The 26,528-nt window shown below is 51.4% G+C and overlaps 2 long non-coding RNA genes across 2 annotated transcripts in view; both read right to left on the bottom strand.

The window, feature by feature from the left end:
• LOC125756919 (uncharacterized) overlaps positions 1–26,528 on the bottom strand; it is a 496,701-nt gene that overhangs the window by 151,023 nt on the left and 319,150 nt on the right. The gene's annotated exons all lie outside the window — the stretch shown is intronic.
• LOC119379439 (uncharacterized) lies at positions 4,505–6,605 on the bottom strand. Its single transcript, XR_005181189.2, has 3 exons — positions 6,400–6,605; positions 6,185–6,309; positions 4,505–4,701 (listed from the first exon to the last, which is right to left on the bottom strand). It is a non-coding gene; the product is annotated as an uncharacterized LOC119379439 (long non-coding RNA).

Below are 26,528 nucleotides of genomic sequence, written 5' to 3' on the forward strand. Positions count from 1 at the left end.
GCGAGCCAGCTCGCTTGGCCGACAACGTCGCCACGTTTTCCGACGCTCGCATGCCTCAGACTCGCGTAGGCGGCACTTTCGACAGACGTGAGCCACCTTGCTCCCCGGTCGATCCATTTGCCTATCGCGTAAGGCCTCATGCACAGGCCGAAGCGGACACAACCCTACACTCCTCCATGCCGTTTACTGGCCCTTAGGTCTGATGTGCATGCCGGAGAACAGGCGTGCGACCCTCTTACGGCCGCACCTCCGACGGAGCAAACGCCGCTGCACGCAACTGCGGCGCAGCTCCTAAACGTCCTGTTGGAAGCGGTGCGCTCGCAGCCTTGAGCTTTAAAGTCCCGAGTTTCCTCAGCCAAGCGCACCGAGTAGCCTAAGGGTACCTCTGCCTGAGTACAGCGGTTATTCGGACCGCATGAGTGCCACAGAGAACCTCGAGGCGCTGCACCACTATCAGCTGGCGATGGGGCTGAGCGACAGCGTTATGCTCGGTAGTGTATTGCCTGTATCGCTGACAGCCTAAGCGGCGTGGTGGTACTGAATTGTCGGCCACCAAGCTCGTTCGATGGAGGAGTTTAGGGCGCGCCTCCGTAGCGAATTCCTTCCTCCTGACTACGAGCGTCGCATGCGTCGCGAGCTGGAGCTCCGAACACAGCATGCCGGCGAATCTCTTCTCGAGTACGTCCGGGCTTTGCACGAGCTCTACCTCCTTGCCGACCCTACGGCATCAGACGCGGAGAAGGTAGAGCGAGCCATTCGCCAGGCTCATCCAACCTTCGCCGCTTACCTTCGGAGCGCCCGTTATCGTAACCTAAACGAGCTGGCCTCCGATGGGAAGCGTATTCAGGGCGACATACTGGCGGCGAGAGCCTACCGCTCGCCGCCACCGCCGTCCGCTTTTCTCGAGCCTCGTTGTGCGTGGGCAGGTGGTGACTCGTCAGCCCGTAATCCCCCTAATCACAAGGCGGCCTCGTACGCCCGGGGGTGCCCCTTTGCACTGCAAGGCGAACGAGAACGGGACCCCCGTGCTCCAATGCACGAGGGGAGATCCGATCGCGGAGCCCCCCCTGCGGCTAGCGAACGGAGGCCTCCTAGTTCTCAGGGGTCGCCAAAAGCCCTCACAGATGGGGGAAAAGGCGTCGTCTGCTACCGTTGTCATGAGCGTGGCCACACCGCGCAAACATGCAACGCGCCCCACCCGACGCAAGGGCCTGCTCTCCCGTCGAGAAACGGGGTGAGCCGTCGATGAGCTCCCCCTCGCCGGCGGTGACAGCAGTACGAGAGCAAGTGGTGTAACCCAACCTCTGGCACCATAGCGTGCCGCGCTGGACATGACTTTCCAGCCATGCCGGCGCCGTTCACCGCCCTTACGATCGCTGGTCGAGAGTTTGCGGCGTTGCTGTATAGCGGGGCTTCGATCTCGCTGTTCGGCGAAGAGGTTGCGGCTCATTCGCGCGACCGCTCTGTCCGCATTCGAGCTTGCGATACTGCCTTCCATCTCGCCAGCGGTACCGCCACCTCGTGCGGCGCTGCGTGGTTGGTTGTGTGCTGGGAGAATCGCGCGCGCCGACAGCGCTTTGTGCATCCCCCGAGTCTTTCTGTGCCCGTGACTCTTGGTCGCGACATTCTCGTGCGCACGGGTATCGTGATAGATGTCGCGAGCGGAGGCTACAGGGACGGCCCTTCCGGCGCCCTACGGCCATTCGCTACACCTCCCGTGGTCTCGGCTGCCCGTAAGTCGCCGGACGCCACGAGGGAGCAAGGGGTGAGGAGACAAAGCGTAGCCCCCTCGGCCCGTGTCTCTCACTCCGACGCCAAGACTGGCCCTTTGGCCGGCGCGGCGGAAAACGGTCCGTACCTACCACTTTCTCTCGAGCATAGCGCTACCGTGGTGGACGAGGTCTCGGCTACGCCGGTGAACACCCCGGTAAGCAGCAGCTCGGATCGCTCGCTGCCGCCTTTGCCGGACAGCTTGTCGAAACATGAGAAGGCACGCCTGTTGCCGCTGCTGACTCGTTTAGGTGACATGTTCACTGAGCGCCCGGGTTGCACCTCTCTTCTGAGGCACCGGACTGACACAGGCGACGCACAACCGCGGAAATGCAATCCTCGCCCCGTCAGTGTGGCCAAGAGGAAATCAATTGACCAGGCATTGGATGAGTTGATTGAGACTGAAGTTGTCCAACGCTCAAACAGTCCCTGGGGTTCACCGGTGGTAATGGTCCCCAAAAGAGACGGCTCCTAGCGGCTCTGTGTGTATTACCGCCGGCTGAACGAGGTCACGAGGAAGGATGCTTATCCTATGCCTAATGGTGACTCGATCGTGGCTGCTATAGGCGGTGCCTGCTACTTCAGCACCTTGGATGCTAGCCGCGGTTACCTGCAGGTTCAGATGGAGCCGGCTGACGCGGAGGAAACTGCGTTCACCTCTCACAGAGGTCTGTACGAGTTTACCCGCATGCCGTTTGGCTGTTCTGGAGCTGCAGCTACGTTCCAGATACTGATTGACGGCATCCTCGGGGACGCTATGGCGTACCTGGATTATATCGTCATCTTCTCTCGAACGTTCGAGGAGCACCTCCGCCACTTGGAGGATGTCCTCGAGAGGTTGCGTGCCGGCGGGTTGATCTTGAACCCGAAGAAAGCTCAAATAGCTGAGACTATCGAGAGCTGAATACCATCGAGAGCGGTCGCGTTCTGCAGTGCGAGGAGAAGGTACGAGCCATTGCGGAGTACCCGACGCTGGCGAACATTCATGGCCCGAGGCGCTTTTTGGGCACGGTGAACTACTACCGACAGTTCATCCCAAACTGCGCGGACATCCAAGCGCCCTTGACCGCACTGTTGAAAAAGTCGGCACGATGGAGCTGGGGGCCGGACGAAGAGCGAGCCTTCAGGGCGCTATCCGAAGCTCTAGTGGCCACAGCCGATCTGAAGCTGCCCGACCTCAACAGGGAGTTCATTGTCCTAGCGGACGCGAGGGACCTGGGTCTCGGGGCGGTACTGCTTCAGGAGCACGACGGCGTCCTCCGGCCAGTCGCCTTTGTGAGCCGGTCACTTAACGCCGCCGAGCGCAACTACAGCGTGACTGAAATGGAATGTCTCGCTATAGTCTTTGCTCTCCGGAAATTCGACTGCTACGTCGCCGGTGTGCCATTCGTGGTGGAGACGGACCACATGGCACTCACCTCGCTTAAGCGCTTGCGTGAGCCCTCCGGCCGCCTCGCGCGCTAGGCGTTCAACTTGCAGCGGTACAACTTTGTTGTGCGCTACCGCAAAGGGAGTTCGAACGTCGTGCCGACGCCTTGTCGCGTGCCCCTGTTTTGGCGTCTGCCACTTGTGTCCGCCACTCCCAAGAGCAGTCGCACCAACCCAGTAAACCATGAATGTCCATTAGATATCCATAGAATGCTAGTCTCGGGATATTCAGTACATCTTCTGGATATCTACATTTCTCCACATGACATTTCACGGATGTACTATAGATCATCTAAAATGCACCCAGATCACGCTCTCAGTACGTTGTATGGATATTAAGGCTGGATGTTCTGTACATTTAAAAGATGTTTTCCGAATAGGCAGCACACAAAAGGGCAACAAATATGCACACATAAAAGACGCAAACACAAGCGCTGACAGCGCTTGTGTTTGAGTCTTATGTGTGCGTATTTGTTGCCCTTTTGTGCGCTGCCTATTCGAAAATCATGGCTCACCAACTAGCCCATCAGTACATATTAAAAGATGTTCATTCCTTAAATTCGCATCCACATGACGTCTAGCGGCTTGTGAGGTGCACTAATTATGGCTCTCAAAAACGAACGCTCGACAGACTGTAGGCCACAATACTTTTCGCTCGCTTGAGTGCTCGCTATATGTACTGTTGTAACCTGAAAGTAACTGTTGCGAATCACTATTTCGTAAATTTTAGTATTTATGATTTTGGAAGTAGGTGTAGGTGTCTCGGCATAAAAGAGCAGTTGTATTGTACTGGTTCTTGGATGTGGGCGCGAAAAGACAAGGACGAAGGGAGGAAGACACGTTTGTTGTCAGTAGCGCCAGTGTGTGTGTCTTCCTCCCTTCGTCCTTGTCATTTCGCGCCCACATCCAAGAACCATGACAGACCAACAAGCCCGCATCGCTACCCTCGTGTATTGTACTGCCTTCTATGGAGAGCGCGCTACATACCTCACATTGTTCCTTTTAGGTATATAACACATCTGATAACACATCAAATGTGCAATACTCTTCTCAGGCTATTGCAATGTTTTGTTACACACAATGAGTACAATGCATTGCCCTGAAAGATTACTGCACATACAATCATAAGAGTGTTTCAATACTGGCGAAATGACAAGAGAATGAAGTGAGTCGAAAGCAACAAGGCAGTATCACAAAAGTTTATATGAGCAAAGCAATGCTGTAAACCATAGGAGTACTCTCAACGTGTAAGAACACAGGCTAAATGTCTAGAGAACGCAGATACACACAAAAGAGATGAGGCGGTGTGATAAAAGTGAACTGTGCACCAGCTGAAGACTAAAACCGAAACTGTCCACCAGCAGTCCCAACATAAGTCCAGAAAAAACAAACTGTCTGCCAGCACTCTCAACGTAAGTCCAGACAGGCTCCTCGGCCGAATGAGTGTGGTCTTGTGGGTCACAGGAGGGGCTACTTGATATGCTCAGTCCGATCGCTGTGTGCCTGGATTCAAGTAGAAAGGAAGGTAAAAAAAAATAAAGCCGGTACAGTAAAGGAATCGAGAGTTCATGAAACTGCTTGAACCAGAGAAACTTGTCGCATTGCTCTTTCTATTTTATGCCTTAAAATGGCTATTTTGCAAAACACATCAATGGAGCCCCAATTCTATGACTTTGAGAGGGCACCCAAAACTATCGTAAAGTGAAAAAGTATTAAGATACGCAGAGACTGTCGGTCTTTCCCCCAAAAAATGTGACATGAAGGCGCACTGCTTCAAGAAAAGTAGATTAAATTCTTTAAAAAAAAACATGACACCTAAGTAATTAACTGGAGGAGGTGAAAGTTAATTATTATCCAATGTAATATGACTTTTCTCCAGGATAAAATGAGTCAGGGCATTTCCTGCAGTGAAGAGTCAAGTACAAAGCTGAAACCTGCTACAAACGGCCTTCCATCAAGGGTGTCAAGTATGGTGTCATCATCATTAAATGGTGACGGAGAACATTTCTTGCAAGCTTGAGAACATTCATACTGGACACGACTAAGCCTTGTGTGTGATGCATTAGTTCCCAATCAGGTGCAAACAATGAAGCGCTGCTTTTATTAAAACTGCTAACATGAAAGGAAAGGTGTGTTATGCACTAAATACGGCTACAAACGCTGTATTATATATATATAGGACAGACGATTACTTTTAGGGCTCGTTTTCTCTGCGAGACTATATATATATGGATCACTGGATCACTGACTGCAATGGATCACTGACTGGATCACTGACTGGATCACTGACTGCAATGAACTGCAAGAGAATTTCCCCATTCTATGAAGGCAAACTGTACTTTTCCCATTTTCTAATTTTCAATATAGGAGCTAATCAGTTCACCTAGCCGGTATCGCTACCTTGCAGGGGACCCGCAACACTTTTTGAGCATGGTCAGAAAGCGCTGCCAATAGGTAGTCGAGGCTCCCGAGAACACACAAGCCAAATATTATATCGCAGCACGAGCCCTGGATTGTACAATGAATTCTCAGTCACCTAAACATTGCTCCCTCTTCTCTCGACAAATGATGTGTTAGTCCACAGATCATAGCGTGTATGTGCACAGTTCCGCCATTGGCTGATTTGAGCATGGCGCTTATTCCAACTAAACTTTGGCATGCTAGGGAAAGAGACAACAAGCAAGCGCACACAGCTAAACAAATAAAAACAGAACTACAGCTGCGACATACCACGAAAAACAACGCTAACAAATGCACAGTACTACAGAAGGACAGGCTAAACTAAGCTTATCATGGCTACTCTGGCAGCTACAAACCATTACATCAAGGAAACGAAGCAGAAGTAATGATGTCGATATCACCGAGGCATGCACGGCGATACAGAACTGTGCGTTTGGGAAAACGCGACTGCGAAAATAAACAAAAACCTTTATTCACGCATTACACAACGGCCTTATTCACTAAAGGAAACCATAAGAGAACGTACCTTTGCTGGCCAATGGCCCACTGCCGGGGCGGACAGGGTTCTTGCTGTACGCGACACAGTACCCAACAGTGGTCTACGTCCATGCCAGACGACACGGTATGAACTATGGGTTTAGGAACACGCAACTGCGAAAAGAAACAAAAACCTCCATTCACGCATTACACAACGGCCTTATTCACTAAAGGAAAGCATAAGAGAGCGTAAGTAGTACGTACCTTTGCTGGCCAATGGCCCACTGCCGAGGCGACCGGAGTTCAGAAACTCTTCTACTGTTCTTGTTGCACGCGACACAGCCAGAGAACATCCACCACACAATACCCAACAGCGGTCAACGTAAGTGCACATACGTCAGATAAAAAGCGGCGGACAAACGTCGCTGCTGGCAGCGTTGGCCCTGGCAGGACCAAACCTCAAGACCCAACCACGAATGGTCCAAACAAACATGTACGCAATGTGCGTACATGTGCAAAGAAGACGTGATGGCGATGGCGGTGATGGGGACGACGTCGACGCGTGTCACAACCATGGTCACAACTTAGGGAAAGATTATGTACAAATTCATGCTTTATATTGCCGCTCATTGTAATTTAGAAAGTAACTGTACTAAGTTTTTACAAAAGTAATGATTTTTTCGTACAAATCATGGCGGCCATGACGTATTTTGCGTTGCAAACGGAAGTAAGCATAGCCTTTGAGACTTAAAATGTAGGCTTCAAGATGTGGGCCGGGATCAACAAATATCACTCTCCCGTTAGAACGGGCGTCCGTGGATGGCCAGATAACATCACAAAAATAACACAAATAAAATGCACCGATGGTACAGTGTGCACAACTCATACCGTACCGACAGACACGGCGCCTTGCGGCGCAGAGCCGCAACCACGGTGCAGGGAGCATGGCCTCCGAGATTGGCAGGCGCGTGCACCGCCGGTTAATGTCGGAGGCCACGCAGAAAGGAAAACCAAAAAGGGACGGGAAAAAAAAAAACCGCGAGCCGCTTAGAGGTGGGGGAACACGCAGCGCGCGCCTTTGGCAGCGTTGAGGAGCAGACGACAGCGGTGTTTTCATCAGCAAACGCCCAATTTATTCCGTTCTTTTTCTTTCTCTTTTGTTGCATCCGTTTCTGCGAGCTAACGCGAGGAATCAATGCCAGACTTCAGTGGATGCGCCGATCTAGTGTCGTTGAAACATTCGCTGATTATTTCTAATCCCTTGAAGGTCGGTGTTTTGTGAAAAATAAGCACAAATGTGCACCGTTTGTCACTGACGTCCAAAATGCGTCCATCGTTCACACAGCGTACATGTGCATTGTACGTCCGTTACAATAAGCCTTTGTATATCTTTTAGACGTCCACATTGCGCAAAGCGAAAATTGGACATCTTTCAGACGCAAATAAGACATCTTCTTTCGTCCTGGATGTTTGGATTATACCGCTACGTACCATGGACATTCGTGGTTTACTGGGAAGTAGACTCGGGGGCCCCTGGCTGAAAATTCGTTCAACTTATATTTGAGGGCACTAAAAGTGCCGAGCGTCTGGCGGCAGTCAGTAGTATTTTTTTAAAATTCGCGCACTTTAAAGAAATGCCGAAAAAAATTAAGGATGGTAGTTATCTTAACATATATTCAAAAATTCGATGTTTCTGGACAAGCGGCGCTACAACTTTTGTATTGAAAACTTTTCCATATAGTAATATTTAAGAAGTTCATTAAGCAATCTTTGTTGATTGCCAAACATGGCAGATTGGAAAAACTATTCTAACGTGCTCTATATGACTCAGAACAATACTTCACTAATTGCAGACGCTTAGCGCCTATGTTTAATTTTTTTACTTGGTGCTTTTTAGCTGAAACACCCTGCACGTCCTCGTAGAAGTCTGCATCACACGACGAATCACTCTTCAATCAATTCAGGTGGTTTGTGCGTGCACTTGTCCTCTACTAATGTTTGATACGCGTTCCACTCAATCTTTCTTGAGCGCCCAGGAGAGGGAGAACCATCAAAACTCGTAGAAGTTTCCATCTCATGACAAATCACTCTTCAATTGATTCAGGTGGTTTGTGCGTGCACTTGTCCTCTACTAATCCCTATTAAAAACCCAGCGCCACTAGGTAGCAGTGTCCAGTGCCATGCCCGATTATGGGCCCAGCGTCGCGTTGGATACTGGGCCGTTGGAGCAGCGTTTTAATGGGAGGCGCTGGGTACTCAAGCGCAAAACGGCTCTACAGCGTTAAAACGGCGGTGCCTACGTTCCCTACATAAATATATTAGTAAAGAAAGTCATACGGAAAGCATTAGTGCAATAAAAAAAGACAAAAAAGGCCGTATGAAAAAAACAGAAGCTCCACTACGAGGATTCGAACTCGCCACCTCTCAATCTCCCAGCGAGTACTCTACCACAGCACCACGCTGAAACACGTCGACGTCGCTGTAAAATGGCTAGTCAATACAGTAAGACATTGTTTCGTTTGTAGCGACGCGTTCCTACTCAGTAATGGGTAGTCCTCTCGAGCGCCTTCCAGTGGGTCGTTCTCTTCTCTGAGAGCACGCCCCTCGTGCAGAGAGTCGCCCCGCTTTGACTGTCGCTGCCGTGCGCCGTCGCTGAGTGCCCGTTAATAAACGTCTTGACAATTTGGTAGAGAGTGCTGTGCCCTTTAAACAACTACGGTCCGCATTCGATGCCCTTGGAGCTACGATCCCGTACCGTGCCTGCTACCATGACTCAAGACGCCGCCCAGCAAACGCCTCCTCTTGCACCGACGTCAATATCCGGGTGTCCCCCGCATCCGCGACCCTCCTATCTTCACCGGCGCTGATGGCACCGACGTCGAGGACTGGCTCGCGATCTACGAGCGTGTGAGCGTCCCCAATGGCAGGCAAACTGAGCAACCTCGTTTTCTACCTCGCGGGTGTGGCAAGTCTATGGTACAACAACCACGCATCCGATTTCGGTACGTGGTCCGCTTTCAAGACCGCCATCATCGACGTGTTTGGCCGCCCTGCCGTTCGCAAGCTGCAAGCCGAACAGCGTTTACGTGAACGAGCCCAGCAGTCCGGCGAGTCTTTCACGAGCTACATTGAAGACGTGCTCGACTTGTGCAAGAAAGCCAACGCAACCATGACTGAAGCCGAGAAGATCCGGAACGTCACGAAAGGCATCGACGATGATGCCTTCACCATGCTACTCGCCAAAAACCCTCGCACTGTGGCAGAGACCATCACGCTGTGCCAAAGCTACGAGGAGCTACGCCGGCAGCGGCTTACGACGCGTCGACCTCCATCACGCGACGCCGAACTCGCTGGCTTGTCGGCCGTGTCGGACCACTCCGTCTTACTCGCCGAAATCAAGTCATTCGTGCGGGAGGAAATTGCCCGCCAGTTCTCCTTACTGGCCTTCTCTCACCCGCAGGATGTTGTACAGTCGTCCACCACACTGCTGCCTCCCCTACGCCGGGCTATTGAGCAGGAAATCGCGGAGGTTATGCCAGATACCACCAGCCCCCTCCGGCGTCTGCGCCGCTCAGTTACGCACAAGTTGCAGCCAGGCCGCCCCCAGCGCTCCCTGTGGTGCCCCCGCTAACATACGCTGGAGCCGTCGCCAGGCCTCAGGCCTTCGAAGCGAGTGTGCCGGCTGCGTACGCCGACATCGTCCATACGCCCCGACTGCAGCCCACCATGCAGTCGTCATATCAGCAGCCGCCCCGTCCCTCGCGTCCTGCCACGTGGATGGGACTTAGCCCGGCAAACCGATGGCGCACTTCCGACAACCGCCCGATCTGCTTTGCGTGCGGTTGCGCCGGTCACGTCGCCCGCTATTGCAACCGCGTGCAGCCGTCTCGAGTCGGATCAGCCGTCACCAACTAGTCCAGTCGCCCGTATTATGACCCGCTGCCGCCTATGTCACCGACGTCACGCCCAGGTCCATCTACCCGTCGTTCACCGTCCCCACGACGCCGCTCACTGTCACCGATGCGGCCTCGTCCGGTCGCACGAAATCAGGAAAACTAGTCGTCGCAGTCCAAGAGGCAAGGGCTGCGACGCTATCGAACAGCCAAAGCCCTCAGCAAAGCCCATCAAACGTAGTAGACGTGTTTGTAGATGGTGTGCGCACATCGGCCCTTGTAGACACTGGAGCTGCCGTTTCCGTTATGGACGCTAAATTTAGCCGACTACTACGAAAAGTGACGACGCCACTTTCCGGGCTCTCCTTCCGTACAGCCAGCGCTCACAGTATTCACCCGACAGCGGTGTGCACAGCCCGTGTCATGATTCAGGACGCTCTGTACGCCGTCGAATTCATCATAATTTCCTCATGCTCTCACGACGTCATCCTGGGATGGGATTTTCTCGCCCGTCACGCCGCCGTAATTCGTTGCGCACCAGCCAAAATAGAGCTCTCACCATTCTTCAACGCTTCAACCGCACGCTAGGCGACATGCTCTCGATGTACGTCGCCGCCGACCACACGAATTGGGATATCATTCTGCCCTTCGTCACGTACGCCTACAATACCGCTCCTCAGAGCACTACTGGTTTCTCACCATTTTTCTTATTGTATGGCAGGCACCCGTCGCACACCATCGACGCAATCCTTCCCTACAAGCCGGATCGATCTGAATGTGCGCCTATTTCTGCCACAGCCAGATTTGCTGAGGAGTGTCGCGAGCTCTCCAAGACCTTTACTACGCATAGCCAAGAGCAGCAGAAACGCATTCGCGGTGACACCACCACTTCTGCGCCCACGTTCCTTCCTGGAGCGCTCGTATGGCTCTCGGTCCTTACCTATGCACCTGGCCTCTCTTCCAAACTGCTGCCCAAATACGAAGGCCCCCACCGTGTCGTCGAACGCACATCCCCGGTGAACTACCTGATCGAACCCATCGACCCATCTTCGGACATGCGCCGTCGAGGGCGCGACATTGTCAACGTGGCGCGCCTGAAGCCCTACCATGACCCGCTCATAGTGACAAGTTGCTAGGTCGCCAGGCGCCTCCCTTTTCGTAGCCGGGGTAATTGTAACGACGCGTTCCTACTCAGTAATGGGTCGTCCTCTCGAGCGCCTTCCAGTGGGTCGTTCTCTTCTCTGAGAGAACGCCCCTCGTGCAGAGAGTCGCCCCGCTTTGACTGTCGCTGCCGTGCGCCGTCGCTGAGTGCCCGTTAATAAACGTCTTGACACGTTAAATATTTTGGTGTCGTGTATTCAAGGAAGACGCGATCTTCTTTTCCAAATCACGCTTGCTTCTTTATTAGACACAAAGAAAGGGTGGCCGGCAACGAATGAAATGCCCAAAATGGGAAGAGCCCTAGGTTTCTTTAAGAATTCCCGTTTTAACTCCGAAAAATATCAAATGGATCGAAGAGAAGGGTGTAGTTGGACGGCTGTTACTGCCGATTTTTATTAGCCGTTTCTCGCCCTTGCTAATGATCAACATGTACAGAAGCTTTATAATGACTCGTTCGATAAACACGCGCCTACATGAATTCATACTGAGTAGTTTTCTCGCGCGAGCGACGATATTACTGCGGGGCGGGCGTGTCTGTATTCTGACGTGCAGTTCTATCGATACCTACAACTATAAAACCGCTCCGCAAAAACAAATACAATTAGTTGAAAAAAGATGCCGGTGTGTTAGTTCATTAACGCGTACCAGTTGACAGGTATATGTGTTCTGATGTATGAGTCAGATAAGTACCGGCGAGTGCGGCCGGCTGCTTTCGGTGAGCCTAAGGGCCAAACAACGAAACGTTCCTTTCCTCAGTAAGGAAGCCTTCATTTTGGTGAGGCCGCCTTATGTCACTCTGAAAGCTTCCTCACTGAGGAGCCCTCGGTGAAGGCTTCCTTGGCGCTTCCTCAGCTTAAGGTTGCTTTGGGGCTACCTTCGTGCCCCCTTAGGTCCGCTCCTGGCCCTGAACGAGCGCTTCACCTCACAGCTAGCCCACGTGATGAGATAGGCTACGTGATGCTTGTTTCCGAGGCAACCCTCCCACCCCACCTCTGCGGGGAGACGCGAGCATGCGTGCACTGCACGGACGGTGAAGCGCGTTTAGACTGCATGACAGCGTTTAAAGAGGCGGGCGTTTCAGTGTTGCTAGAACGCACCACGTTTTGCGCTCGACTACGGTGGCTTTTCACATTTAGTAATCGCAGTTGGAAGAAAGCGTACGCGCGTCTCTATTATAAACACTTCAATTTAGAAGTGATGTGGTGACCAAACTTTTTTTTACAGAATAAACGCTTGTGAGCAAAGCTTATACGCGATAATCTCGAACGCAGGAGCGCGGCAACCATTCCTCCCGCGAGGACGGGTGAAGGGAGCTTTCAGCTTGCTTCCTCCGTCGGTACTTGGCTGTAAGGAGGCCTCACGTAAGATGAGGACGCGGTCGAAGGAAAGGAACGTTTCGTTGTTTGGCCCTAAGTTTGTTGCTGAAAGTGCGTCGCATTGATGGTCATTACTCCTTGTGCGGACACCGTACACAAGAAAAAATGGTTAATTTAGCTTAACGGATGTCCAGACCATACTTTACAGTACATCTTACATGTTGGAATTGCGTGTACTTAAACCAAGAAGCGCCGGTGGCATGTAGACGGACTCGGCCGGTACTCTAGGCCTAACACTCGCTGGGAGCCGCACTGGGTAGGGCCGATCTCGGCGCAGATGAGTTGCTATGGTTGAAGTTTCTGCATGTTAGCCTCGAAACCTTTTTAACGGTTACCCAACGTATAGCTGAAGTAAGTAGAAGTGCAAGAATTGCCCGAGATGCGTTTCCGGTGTGGCGATATCGAACGACGGCAGTTTTTCTGGCCTCCGTTGGGAGAGGTCGCGAAGCCAGAGCTCATTTACTTCTTGCGAACTGCATGGCGATGTAACGATTTGCTCTCTAAGTTCAGACCAACGCCTCCAGACTTTTAAACATTACAATATGAAGTCATTACCGCAACACATCACGGATGCTAAACTGATATATATGAGCGGCATGCGCAAAATGTGTATTCATTGCTGCTACGTGCTCCGCAAAAATTAACGACGTTATCAGCGCTGCATGAATAAAAAAAGCGTGGTAGAAAGCAAAATGATCAGTGTTGGCTGCTCTGAGTTATTAACATATTTTTCCCCACATTCGACAGGGAAACATTAAAAGTGACCGTGATTGCACATATATCATATCACGTATATCATGAAAATAGTGCACCTCTCCTCGTCTTTCTCTGCCAAGCTAGAATTTGTGACGCATGTTTGGGACCCGTTAGGATAGCATCCATTGGTATCATCGAATCAGACATTCGATATTCAACGATACAAAAGCATTCCGCCGCGCACGATACTGAAAGCAGCGCGCGGCACTGACAGAACAGTGCAGGCTCCAGTATGTGCCAGCGCACGCCAGTGAGAATTCCGGCGTCTCCAGCGCTTCCCAGTGAGCACCAGCATCACAGCGGCAAGGCCAGTGGTTCTACCAGTGCGACCCAGCTCTTTCCCAGTGCTTTCACCGGAGTCCCAGTGAATTAGAGCGTATACCAGTGTTCTCGGTGTGGTGCAGCGCCGAAAAGCGTACTGGAACGGCGCTGGTTTTTGCAATAGGGATGTTTGATACGCTTCCCAGTCAATCTTTCTTGAGCACCCAGGAGAGGGACAGCCGTCAAGACCTCTTAATATCATGTGCGTAGGAATATGGTCACTTCCGTGAGATTCGCTAAGAACTATTGAGCATTGGTGAATATACAATGTGTGGGGTCTTGCAGGAGCCGCTCTCGGAACAAACAGATCCAGTACACACAGTAGTGAAACGAACACGTTGACATTTATTAACAGCTTTTACATAACAGTGAGCTCGCCAGCCGAGCCTTAGAAATAACTGGCAACCCCACAGAATGAGAACGAAAGACACAACCATGTAACACACAACGTACCGCGAATGCGGCGTCGCCGATGTTCGACTCACCGCGAGAGCCAGTGAGACCAACCTGCGGAATCGTACCCACGGACCTTCTGCAAGAGACGACCGCCGACCGGCGCGCCAAGCTCCAAAAGAGCCTGATTGCTATTCCCCGTGCGCCTTCGTAACCTCGCCGAAACGGTGGCGCCGCCGCAGGAGCGGAGCCATCCCTCGCACGGCGGTGAATACGCTAACTACGCCGACCCGCGTGCGCCATGAGGTTGACACCGCTGCACAGGCTCGAGCACTTGAAGTAAGGTGTGGCAGCGGGCTAGTTGGTATTCCATAATGCTTAAACTTTAGCGCAAAAAAGTGCACAGCGGACAAAGAAACGATGAGGACAAACGGTAACTTCCAACTATCGTTTATTGAAGCAAGACACACATATATACCTGTCACATGAGATTAAAACGACATCAGTCAACGCACAAGGGGAAAACCTAAACAAAAAGCAGCAAAACTACGTAGGACCAACACGTGCGGGTGAATTTAAGTAGTCTAGTTTGTTTTTTGTTAGTGCGATCGATGGCCTGCTGATGCAGCTTCCATTAGCAATCGCTGCCGCCTCAATGATGAGCCTGGTGCTATCCTTAGGGTGAGTTGCCAACACTGTTGTACTGTCAGATAAAGGCACGCATTTGCATTCTGCGCAATGAGCCGCCAAGGAACCATCACAACCTTTTTTTCACTTTTTGATTGTGTTTGAGCCATCTCACATTCAGGCATCTGCCTGTCTGTCCGACGTAACTTTGACCACAAACAAAGGTATGTTAACACTACGCCCTTCACACATTCAACAAATTCATTTCGGTGCCTAATTTTACAGCTGTTGGAAGGCCTTCCTACCGGACTGGTTCTGGCACATAACTGCTATAACAAAGGTCAAATGGTTTCTAGAAAAGCCCTGGTAGAAATTCTTTCCACGTATTTAAAGTCGACGCTGGTAGGCTGGAAGGAAGGCGTTTATCTGCAGAAATCAGGGATATGTATTGGTTCTGAGGTTGCTCCGGTTCTTAGTGATTTATACCTTAGCAAGGTTGACAACCTTTTGGAAGGCGCCTTAGGTAATTCGGTTAAGGTGTTAGATGCGAAAGCATCTTATGTTCGGGGCAGTGTCCGTTCTGCGGCGTCCGCACCTATAGTGCGCATGGGCCAACTCTCCCCCTCTCCTCGCGTGCGCGCGATGAGGTGGGGTGGAGGAGGTGGCGTGTGCGCTGCCTCCGCTTCGTTTCTCCTTCCCGTTTCGCTCTCTCCGCCCTAGCTGTGCGCTCGTATGTAATGCGGCGCGCGCTCGCTCCCGTTGCACTCACCTTCGCACGGCGCTATGGACGCTCGCGAAGCTGAACGCAAACGGCAACGCCGGCAAGCGTTGCACCCTTCTTCGCAACGGCGCTATGGACGCTCGCGAAGCTGAACGCAAGCGGCAACGCCGGCAAGCGAATCTCGAAGCTGCGAGGCTGCGAAAACGCGCGTTCGCTGTGTTTCCGTCATTCTCTTTCTATGCAGCGGTGTGCGAAACGCCATGAACAACGCCAACGTCGGCGCTAGTTGCAGCGGCAGCGCCACCACCGCGGAGCAGAGGAAAGCTCGGGAAGCCGAACGTAAACGTCAGCGTCGGCAAGCGGTAATTTAAACGCCTCAACAACCACTGTCTCATAAGTCACATAAGAGAAACGGAAACTCGATGCGCACCCCCAGCGATGCTTTCGCATGCCACCATGGTTGTCCGTAGTGGGAGATGATGCGTAATTTTCGTTATGTGGACGATTACTTGATTTTTTGTAGTGGTGAGGACTTTGAAACGGTGGTAACCAGATTGAGCAAAAAATTTGAATTAAATGGAGGAGCGCTGATCTTTACAAAAGAGGTGCCTCACAATAAGGGAATACAATTTCTGGACATTTCCTTAACGTTTCAAAAGAACCACGTGTGCTGGAAGTATTCTCGTAGATCTTCGAAACCGCTGTTAAATTTTTCGTCGAAGCACTCGAAGGTTGTAAAAAACCGCATCGCCATGTCTTGCCTTAAGTCAGCCCTCACCAAGTCGTGTGAGCACGAAATGAGTCGTGTGAGCACAAAAAGTTTTCCGCTGGGACGGGTGGCGGTCGACGAACCATAGGCAAAATGGAACGGCGCCGTGGTGAGCGTGAGTGATGCCTGTCGAAGCCACGACGACTTGACGATGACGTCTCCGACGTGGGGTGGAAGGAACTTGACTGAGGTGGATCTGTACGATAGTAGCCGTAACCTTCTTCGCCAGCACCTTGGCGGAAATCACGACGACGACAGAAACGGGCGACATGGCCAGGGAGACGGCAGGAGTAGCAGATCGGCCTGTTGTCGGGTGTGCGCCAAGGATTGGAGGACGGTGGTGCGGGACGGCGAAAAGGAGGCGGATCCGGGCGTACAGGCGGACTTGCTGCGCAGAAGGCATTAGCCTGTCGAGCAGGGTCCGTGACGAGTGGTAGCGACAGCGATGGTCGTCTGGCGACCTCGGCGTAATTCAGAGGTGCGGAGGTAGGCGAATGATGGTAGGTGGAAGGGAGAGCGTCAGAGACTTGCTCCTCTATCGCTTCTCTGAGCGTTGGGGTCAGCGTATGTGCACTGGCCGGAACGTAAGGCACAAGCGACAATTGCCGCGCCACTTCTTCGCGGACGAACTGCTGTATCTGTTGCATTAACGTGGTCTGGTTGGTAGAAACAGCGCCGACGGTTAATGCAGACGTTGCGGCCGTGTCGAAGCTCGGCTGTCGCGTAGAAATGCGCTGTCGCCGCAGCTCGTCGTAGCTCTGACAGTACTGAGTTACCTCTGCGACAGTTTGCGGTTTTTTGGCAACGAGCATGTGGAAGCCGTCGTCTTCGATACCTTTCATAATGTGCCGGATTTTGTCAGTATCAGACATGTCTGGATTGACACGGCGGCAGAGGTCCACAACATCCTCGATATAAGACGTGAAGGTCTCACCAGACCGCTGCACGCGGCCGCGCAAGCGCTGTTCGGCGCGGAGCTTGCGAACAGCGGGTCGGCTGAATACTTCCGCGAAGCCTGTCTTAAAGGACGACCAGTTAGGAATGTCAGCTTGGTGGTTGTTAAACCACAGCTGTGCCACACCCGCGAGATAGAAGTGAAGGTAGCCAAGTTTATCGGCTCCATCCCACTTATTGTGCGCGCTTACTATTTCGTGTGAAGATAGCCAGTCTTCGGCGTCTTGCTCGTCGGAGGCGTTGAAAATCACCGGATCCCGCTGTCTTGGCATGCCGGAACAGGTAAGAGATGGAGTTGTGGTAGCAGATTGCTGGGCCATGTCGTCAGGAATTGACGAGGTGGGGGGTAGAGTCCGAGAACGAAGTTCCAGGGTGAAGAACCCAGCACCTCCTCGACGAACCACAGGCGAAATGGAATTGATAGGAAAATGATAGGATGCGTTAAATAGTTTAGGTACGGTGAACGTCTTAGAAGCGGGACAGCGACGGGACAGCAGTCAGTTCCCAAAAACGGAGCCAGCACGAGCACCAACCACAACAACCGTCTTCTTCATCGTTTCTCTACGGTAACGGTATTTATCACTGCACGCTGAATAGACAGTGGTGCGTCCCGATGCATGACGCCATAAGCGGTGACGACGCAGCTTCTCTTGTGCAGGCTGGTTCGACGCAAAGTGCATTCTCCGCAGAGGCTGGTCACGCCTGGGCCATTCGGTAGCGAGAAAGTGTTTCGGCGATTTATTGGCGGACGTCGTCTGTTACAAAAACGCTGCTGATTGCTCGTTTCAGGAGTCGCATGGCACGTGATTAAAGCAATGTTCTGTAATAACGCGTGCCGCTAGAATGTCTGTCACTTCCATTTCTGGACATCGCGGAATGAAATCTGGGGAAAACTAGGAATAGATATGTGGAGCAATATCAAATTTTCCGTGCTTCACGTCCATGGAAGATCATGTGAACGACAGGAAGACACTTTTTCTCGAATATACTTTATCCATGAATCTCAATTCAGAAGAGCATCCTCGTAATTTTCTTCCACCAGCACATCCAGGTTGGTAACCGCTCTTGCGGTAAGGCCCGCTAAAAGGCCCTGCCCCTTTGAGCTCGTGAGTGTTACGACCCCAATTGGAATATTTTGCGTGTCTTTTTTTTAATGCCATGTCATTGATGAAAGTATGCCCTCTGGTCGGAGCAGCCGTAATTGCGTTTTAATGTACGCAGTTGTCAGTAGCGGGTCTGTCGCTGACGGCCCTGGCGTCGCAAGGCCCACTGTGTAACGGCTACGCTATGTTACAGGTCCCCTCCTCGCCTTTCAGAATCAATAGCTGACGGTTAACAAAAAACTAGTTTCGCTTGAAGGCGCAGCAGTGAATGCGATAGGAACATCTACGAAGTAAGGCTGGCAGCGAACTGCTTTGGATCCAATCTCGCGTTACTCAACAAAACGCCGATTCAAAGGGGCCCTGCAACACACTTCTAAGTAGTCGTCGACTGGCTTCGCCGAGCTTATCGCCTCGCAAATCCACCGCCGCAAAATTTCTTTAAATCCGTCAAGTACGATCGGAGTGAGAGATTTGTCGCACGCCCTAATTGCTTATTCTCGTCGCGATGACCGCGCTGGAGTCTAAGCATGGAGGGATGTCACGGGGGAAGAAGAAACGTCACGCTCGCGTCATCGTTTTGAGCACTTTTTTTTTCTTTGAACGCGCGGCTTACTTTCGGTGTCATCGCAAGCGAGCGAGCGGGCACGTGGCGGGCTCCCGCGGCAGCCACGGTAACTATGCAGCTAGCGATGTTCAAATCAGCGAATGGCCGTGAACTTGGGTATTCACCTCGTGCGCCAGCGATGGCGACGCTGCGAACAGCGCTCCGGTGACTCAAAGGCGAGGATTCGGCTTTTCTCGTCTGCTAGACTGGATTTTTTCGTCTGCTAGGCTCTTAACAGCAGCATTTTCGCTATGGGCCGCGAGATCGAGCGGAGTCGCCGCCTGGCGGCTTCTGGCTGAACCGCATCTAGTGTGGATTGCTCCATGCGTCGTCTGCTAGCCACGTTGTGTTTGCATGTGCGCGTGCGTCATGCAGATCCTCAAAAGGCGGTTTATTCCGTTGCGTTAGTGCAACTTTAAGCGCTCGTACGTATGCCTAACACTATGTAAAGAAACATTTGGCCTTGATCGGCTGTATATGTACTGTAATAAGATCGGTGAGTGCACTTGTCGAGAGTGCTATGAGTGGTCGTCGTACCCTCCGTTCACGAGAGTCATGTCAGTGTACGTACGTGCCGCTCTGTGGTTCAAGCGCATTGCAAAGTGCACTTGGCGTTGCCCTAAAGATGAGAAGTATTAAATCTCATGTGAATATAGCCTTTTAGCGGCTCGGTGGTTACAAAAAGAAAGGCTCGCATGTACTTGCGCGTTGTGGTTAGGTGTATAAGTTCGGGACTGTTGTTTATACGTTACGCGACGAGCTTTAGTTGCGTGCTGTCCTGGTCTCACTAGAGAAATATTTCTGTCAAGTCAGGTCTGACACTTCGGTACTTAAATTGTCCCCTAAAGAGAACAGAAAATGAAATGACATGGAAATCGTAAAACTGAGTTGCCTTGCGCAGTTTTCACTTGTGGCGAAATTTATACAAAAACACCCGTGCACTTAGATTAAGGTGCGCGTTTAAGAGCCCTGATGGTCAAATTTATTCCAAACGGCGTATTTCGCACTTATGTCATAGTAATTTCACGCGAAGCCACATCTTTTTTTTTTCTTTACATTAACTTGAGCGTTTGTGTTGCGTTGTTTAGATTGACAGAAGGCAGCGGACATTATTCGTACGAAAAAAACGTACTTTGGTCCCGTGAAATAACCGGAACTTTGTTCCATAACTATCGTGCAAGTAATCAATCGAAGAAATTTCCGTGCTGTACAGTTACCTTTGTGTACTGTTACTGGAATAAAGCAAGCGTGTGCGTGTTAAACGTCTCCGCTGCGCTAAAGCGCTGTCAGCCACGTAGCTTTCCTCAGTAAACCTACAAACTGTCCTACATTTCATGGAGAACTGAATAAGAAATGCGAATGAATATTTGTGCACGCAGTGCACAAAGTGCTATTTCAGCTCATCGTGCAAGAATACGGGCTTTCTTTTTGTTGAGGGGCAGCCAGATGAACAAGAAGTAAATAGCTAATTCCGTCGCGCTATACAGCAGTGCGTAGTAGGTGGAACACAAGCTAAACATGTACAAATAAAACAACAAGAATACGTCATCTATTGCGAAAACGCCGACTATCACCGAAGGCGAGCAACCAGTTAGTGGACACAATGCGCTTCTGTCACAAAATAGTAGCGTTTGGCGCGCTTCGTGCATTAATTCGGGAATGAAGAGCGCACATATTACCAGAAAGCTGCAGTGAACGCATTTTGTTTGCCGGAAATCGGGCCAAATCGCTCACAACGAAGCGCTGTTGTGCACGTTTGTATACGCGCCGACAACCGCCTATCCGCACTGGCGCGGCGACGGTGCTGCCACCTCTAGCCCGATCTCGCGGCGAATAGTTCGCTGGCGTCATGCGGCGTTTCTCTACTACTACCTGTATTTTCTTGTAATGATAGTTTTTGAGATGGCTGCTTGTATTGCAGGAGGTTAAGAAATGTTAACATTTAACATATTGTCCCGAATAAAAGCCGGCAGGTTGACAGAGGACAACGAAGTGAGGAGCACGAGCAGCAACCACCGTTTTTCTCTAAGGAAGACGACGTTGAAGCGTCTGCTCTTTTGATCTGTCAATACAGGCCTTGTTTTAGATGCGACAGCATCTTATGCTCGGGGCAGTGTCCGTTCTGCGGCGTCAGCACCTCCTGCCAACTCCTCGCGTGAGCGCGAGGAGTTGGGAGGAGGTGGGGTCGAGGAGGTGGCGTGAGCGCGGCCTCCGCTTCCTTTCTCCTCTCCCATTTCTCTCTCTCTCTCCGCCAGAGCTGTGCGCTCGTATATAACGCGGCACGCGCTCGCTCCCATCGCACTCTCCTTCGCAGCGGCGCTATGGACGCTCGCGAAACTGAAAGTAAACGGCAACGCCGGCAACCGTTGCACTCTCCTTCGGAACGGCGCTATGGACGCTCGCGAAGCTGAACGCAAGCGGCAACGCCGGCAAGCGAATCTCGATGCTGCGAGGCTGCGAAAGCGCGCGTTCGCTGTGCTTTCGTCATTCTCTCTGTGCAACAGTGTGCGAAACGCCATGAACAACGCCAACGTCGGCGCTAGTTGCAGCGGCAGCGCCACCGCCGCGGAGCAGAGGAAGGCTCGGAAGCCGAACGTAAACGTCAGCGTCGGCAAGCGGTAATTCAAACGCCTCGACAACCACCGTCTCAAAAGTCACATAAGAGAAACGGAAACTCGATGCGCACCCCCCGGGATGCTTTCGCATCCCACCATGGTTGCCCGTAGGGGGAGATGATGTGTAATTTTAACACGAAAGTGTTTTATGCCGGGGTCCACCAAGTACATCTGTCACGGATATGACGTCGATAAAATGGACGCCAACGGGCGAGAAAGAAAAAAAACAACAAAAAGATACCCCGCTGGGAATCGAACCCACGACGTTGCGGCCGCGACGGCAAGCGCCCGACGCCCTACCGATTAAGCTCAGACGGGAGATGCTAGACACGGCGCGAACGCGCCTTATATCTTTCACACATTCTCTTTCGCGGCGGGCGGAGCGGGGCGGTGCCGCCGTCTGTGAGATGTGAACAGAAGTAAAGCTTCACGATCGACACTTACTAGCGCTTACTCTGAGATTGCCCGCGATATCGGAGGTCATGGTTAAAACGTCTCGATACCAGAGAGGTAGACTGGCCACGCTGGCGTCGCCGAGGCACCCTTCACGCAGTTACGCTCTTTGCCTTTGGCTTCGTGTTAGCGTGCGTCGGCTCATCGGTGTAGTGCAGCTTCCACGTGCACCAACGGGATTTCTCCGCCGCCGACTGCTTCAATTGCGAGAGCACCGGCTAACAAAACTGTTGCAATATGCGTTGCAGAAAGGACGCGATTTCGACGGGCGAATGTCGTGCCTTGGTGGAGCGAGAGCAGCGCCTGCGAGACAGAGGCCAGCGGGACGCACGCGTTTACGGCTCAGGCTACGAACTTCTACCTCCCGTGTTGCTGAAGCGCAGTGTGTGTTATGTATGCATGAGCACAGGCGTCGGCTACCCATTACTAGAAAGCGCACACCGTGCCGCTTCTCTCCTTAATGTACGACGCTTTGAAGAAGTGCATACCGGGTACCAGTGTTGATTATGAGCTTGTTGATATCATTCTTACGCGGGATTCACGATTGGCTGTGTCCAAATATATTCACACCGTCAGCTACCACAACGGTTTAATCATGATCATGGGCGTTAGTCGTCGCGATAGAGACATGCTGTCAACATGAGTACATCCACGTCAAACGGTGCTATAGCTGCCAAACACGAATAGACATTGTACAAGCTCACATATATCACTACACAATAAGCACTACTTCTGTGAAGACACGTTTCACTTTCGTGTTATACCGATTCCTATGACGGAGGGATCAACCATGTTTTTTATACTTTTTCCTTGTCGCACCGGGGTCCTGTGTCCTGTTCTTCCCTCGTTGCGACAATATCTTCTATATACCCACAGCCGTCGAGCTCAGTATCATGCCCCCGAGTTCGTAGCGTCACTCATTGGGCTGGATGGCGTTGAAATAGCTGACGTGAAAGCGCGAACATCCCGCCAAGCGAGTTAAAGAGAGTCTGCGCTGCTTTGGAAGCGAAGCGCGATCAATTTTACGGCTTATTCGCAAAATGTCGAGCAGCGTAAACACACTTTTGAGCTTACCGAAAATTTCCACTTCCTTCCCATTTGTAGTCATGTGTACCTGTGTACACAAAACGTTTGCCGACAAAATAAAATTGATAACTTCATCTACCAGCGGGTTATTCAGGACAACTAGCGTAGATTAGGCGAGTTGGAGGCAATTAAAACTTGTATTATCGGTGCCGAATGAAACGCCAGCAGTGGTACGCGTGGTCGCCGCCTTATGATTAGAGATAGATACGCTCACGCGGCTCGCCGATCTGGATTCGTGCTCTCGATTGTGCAGTGCTCCCTAAACGGGTGTGCAGGCCTGTCAATGGTGATGATAGGGCGCGTGCGGTGCTGTTTCAAATCGGACACGCAGTGCCACTGCGGCGGCTGCTGGCAAAATGTTCCCTCCGCCCAGTAGCGCTCGGCCGCAGCAGGTTGGCAATGGCCCCGACAGCGCAAGTGTGTGTCGACTTCTATCTGCTCTTTCGAGTTCGCGTGTCGTAACAGCTACAAGAACACGGCCGGGAAAATAACGACGGTGCAATTTCATCATTTTCCATGAAAGTCGTACAACGTTGGAACGCAGCCGTTCGGCGCGCCAGATAAGCAATTTTTCTTTCGCTTTCTGTCCAAGTGACTTGCGTAACCAGCGGAATTCAAACCACCTCCCCTGAATTTTTTTGAAATTTTGCATGTGTATGTATACACGCACACATACAAACGCGTGGACGAATATACATGAAATATGGTTGAACCCGCACTGAAAAAAATTATGGCTACGTTACTGCTCCAGGTAATATTGACACAGTGTTGGTTTCCTTGTTTCTTTTGTTATTAGCCCGAACGGAGGTTTGCAGCAACCATTGCGAGGCAAAACAGTCCTCTGCAGTGCCCACTCTGTCGGCTGTGCACAACTGTCGGGCTGAGGGGCCTCAGGATCGACTTTATGATCGGAAGACCTAGACGAAAAACACAGTTGCACATGTTGAAAAACTAACAGCGCTAGAAAACTAAGAGAAGGGCACTTCATGCGGGCTCTATCTTTTTATCGTTGCTGATACGTCACTCGAACTATCCCAGCTCTCTGCTACTGCGCACCGGTCATAGGGCAAGCGACGGGCTGCTGATAAAAGGTATTTTCTATCGTATACCAAGAAAAAAAGTTGACAGGCTTCTAAACGCGCGTCGTACTCCACGCTCTTTATTTGTGCGACGCATTTTCCGAATATTTGCGACGGACCGAAGGCACTGCGCAGTTATTATCTCACGCAGTAAACGTGATTAGTGGCATACAAGTCGCCGCGCCGAAGCGAACTACTTTGTTTGAAGTATTCCTGAACGCTCGCTATTCGTCCGTATAGCCGCAAACAAGCAAGCGGGGCTCGTCTTGCGTTGCCATTGTCACGCATCGACGTTCACCGCACACAACTTGGAGTTACGTAGCGGGAAGGTAACAAGGACAGAATGCGCTAAGTGGCCGCATTGGCGCTGCGCACTCGGAGAGCGGTGGCGCCATGAACTGAGCGCACGAGGCCATTACAGTTCTTAATGTTTCGGCAACGCGCTCCGCTGTTCGCGTTTCATTTGACACCGATAGTACAGCTTGGTAAACAGTAGGAAAAAAGGGCGAATGTGTAGAGCAGAAGGAGAGCTCTCGTTCCCGCCATTCTTTTGGCCTCTTTGGCTGGTTATTGTTATTCTTTAGCGCGCTGTAACAAGACTGAATATATTAAGGTGAAAGCCTTACATCAAACGCGAAAATTGACTGTCGGCGTCAACACGAGTAATGAAAAAAATCATCGCTTGATGGCGTTACCTTATTACGTCATCATGACATCACCGACCGCCAAAACTTGTGACGTCATAACTTCACGGCACTGATGACGTCGTCGCTTGGCATGGTAGCTTTGCGGAGGCAATGCAGAATCAGGTGCTGTGTGGAAAGCTTGCAATGCCTCTGATCCTAGAGGCAGTGCAAAACCACGCTACGTCCAGAAAGCATTCAGACGGGGGCCTCGCGCGTCGCTTGTTCTATGAGCGACGCGCAATAACAGAAAGGTGGCATAGTTGAAATGACGTATTAGCAACGATAAAAAATAGAGACCACTCTTAGTTTACGTCGAGCACTTTGCGAAATTATATTTTTGAAGATGCAAAGCTGTTTCGTCCCATGATGAAGCCGATCTTGAGGCCCCTCCGCTCGTCAAAGTGGGCACTGCAGAGGACTGTCACACTGGTTGCCACAAATCTCCACTCGGGCAAACAATTATTAAAGGGAACCAACAAAGAGTTAATATTAGCTGGAGCTGTAGCGAGGCCAGAAATTCTTTTTCTGCCGGATTTAAACCATGCTTTGTTTGTTCGTCCCTGCGTTTGTAGGTGTCCGTGTGTACATACATATGCAAAATTTAAAAGAAACGGTGGTGGTGGTGGCGGGGTTGTGCCCCCGCCACCACCACCACCGTTTGAGCATGAAGGTTGCCCTTCGAGCAACCTTCATGCTCATTACGAAACTCGTGACAGTACACCACCAGCGCGAAGACACCAGGAAGAGGACGGCGCAGCGTGTCGTCCTCTTTCTTGTGTCTACGCGCTGTTGATATACTGTCATGAATTCCCAACAAGTCCAGACCCTTGTGATCCTTACGGCGTTCCCTCTCTGCTTGATGAGCAATCGACGGCAGGCCTCGCATGCGCATGTTATCGCATGCACCCTCTGTCTGATGGAGACGGCCGGCTTGTTTCATCTGCGCTCCAGGCGCGTTCGTCGCCAGCGCTGGCGAGCTGAACTCGCGGGAAGAACATGCGATGCGCAGAAAGATGTTATCATGCGCGAGGTGACGTCATCGATTTGGACTTTATACTGCAAATGACGGCAACGATGACGCCGAAAACCCGTTGAGAGTGTCCATCAAATTGTTATCGCAATAAAAAGAAGAAACAAAAAGAGTTATGACAGCTTCGTACTAGTGGTGCCAAGCCTGAAGGAAGAGCGGAGCTTTATGATATTCCTTGTTTCTATTTTTTCTTTCATTCTTTCTCTCCATTTTTTTTTCTCTTTCGCACTCGTTCTCTCTCTCGCTTTACTTTATTTCTCTCTGTATTTATCGCTTCCCCTTGCTCTCTCTTCCTTTCAGTCATGCCGCTTTCTTCTTCTATGTGTTTTTCGTGTCGTTTCTTTCTATGTCTTTTTCCGTCTTTCTATCTTTTCGATGTCTTTATTCCCTATATTTCTCTTTTATTCTATCACTTTCTCTCACGTTCTGGACTTCGGCGAGCCGAGTTTACGCTAAACGCACTTGCTGCAATCGGTCGCGGGGCTTGGCCAATGCCCGCCTGAGGAGTTTTGCACGACGGAGCACATGTTGCCGACAGCTTAGGCAGCCTCGCGGTGGGAAGAAAACAAACGGAATTCCACTCTGTAAGCCCGAAGACCAGCGAAGCTGTTTAGCGTGCGCCACAGATACGGTGGAGGCCAGTTTGGTATGCAAGGCCAGGTTGTTAACGGCCGGGCTCTTAACGTTCAATACGCATTATTTTTTGCACTCCTCCCTAGAGGGCACTAGGGTATGTCCTAGCCGCATACAACTTCGCTCTGAAAGG

The sequence above is a fragment of the Rhipicephalus sanguineus genome, chromosome 1 (assembly GCF_013339695.2).
Source record: "Rhipicephalus sanguineus isolate Rsan-2018 chromosome 1, BIME_Rsan_1.4, whole genome shotgun sequence".
Taxonomy (NCBI): domain Eukaryota; kingdom Metazoa; phylum Arthropoda; class Arachnida; order Ixodida; family Ixodidae; genus Rhipicephalus; species Rhipicephalus sanguineus.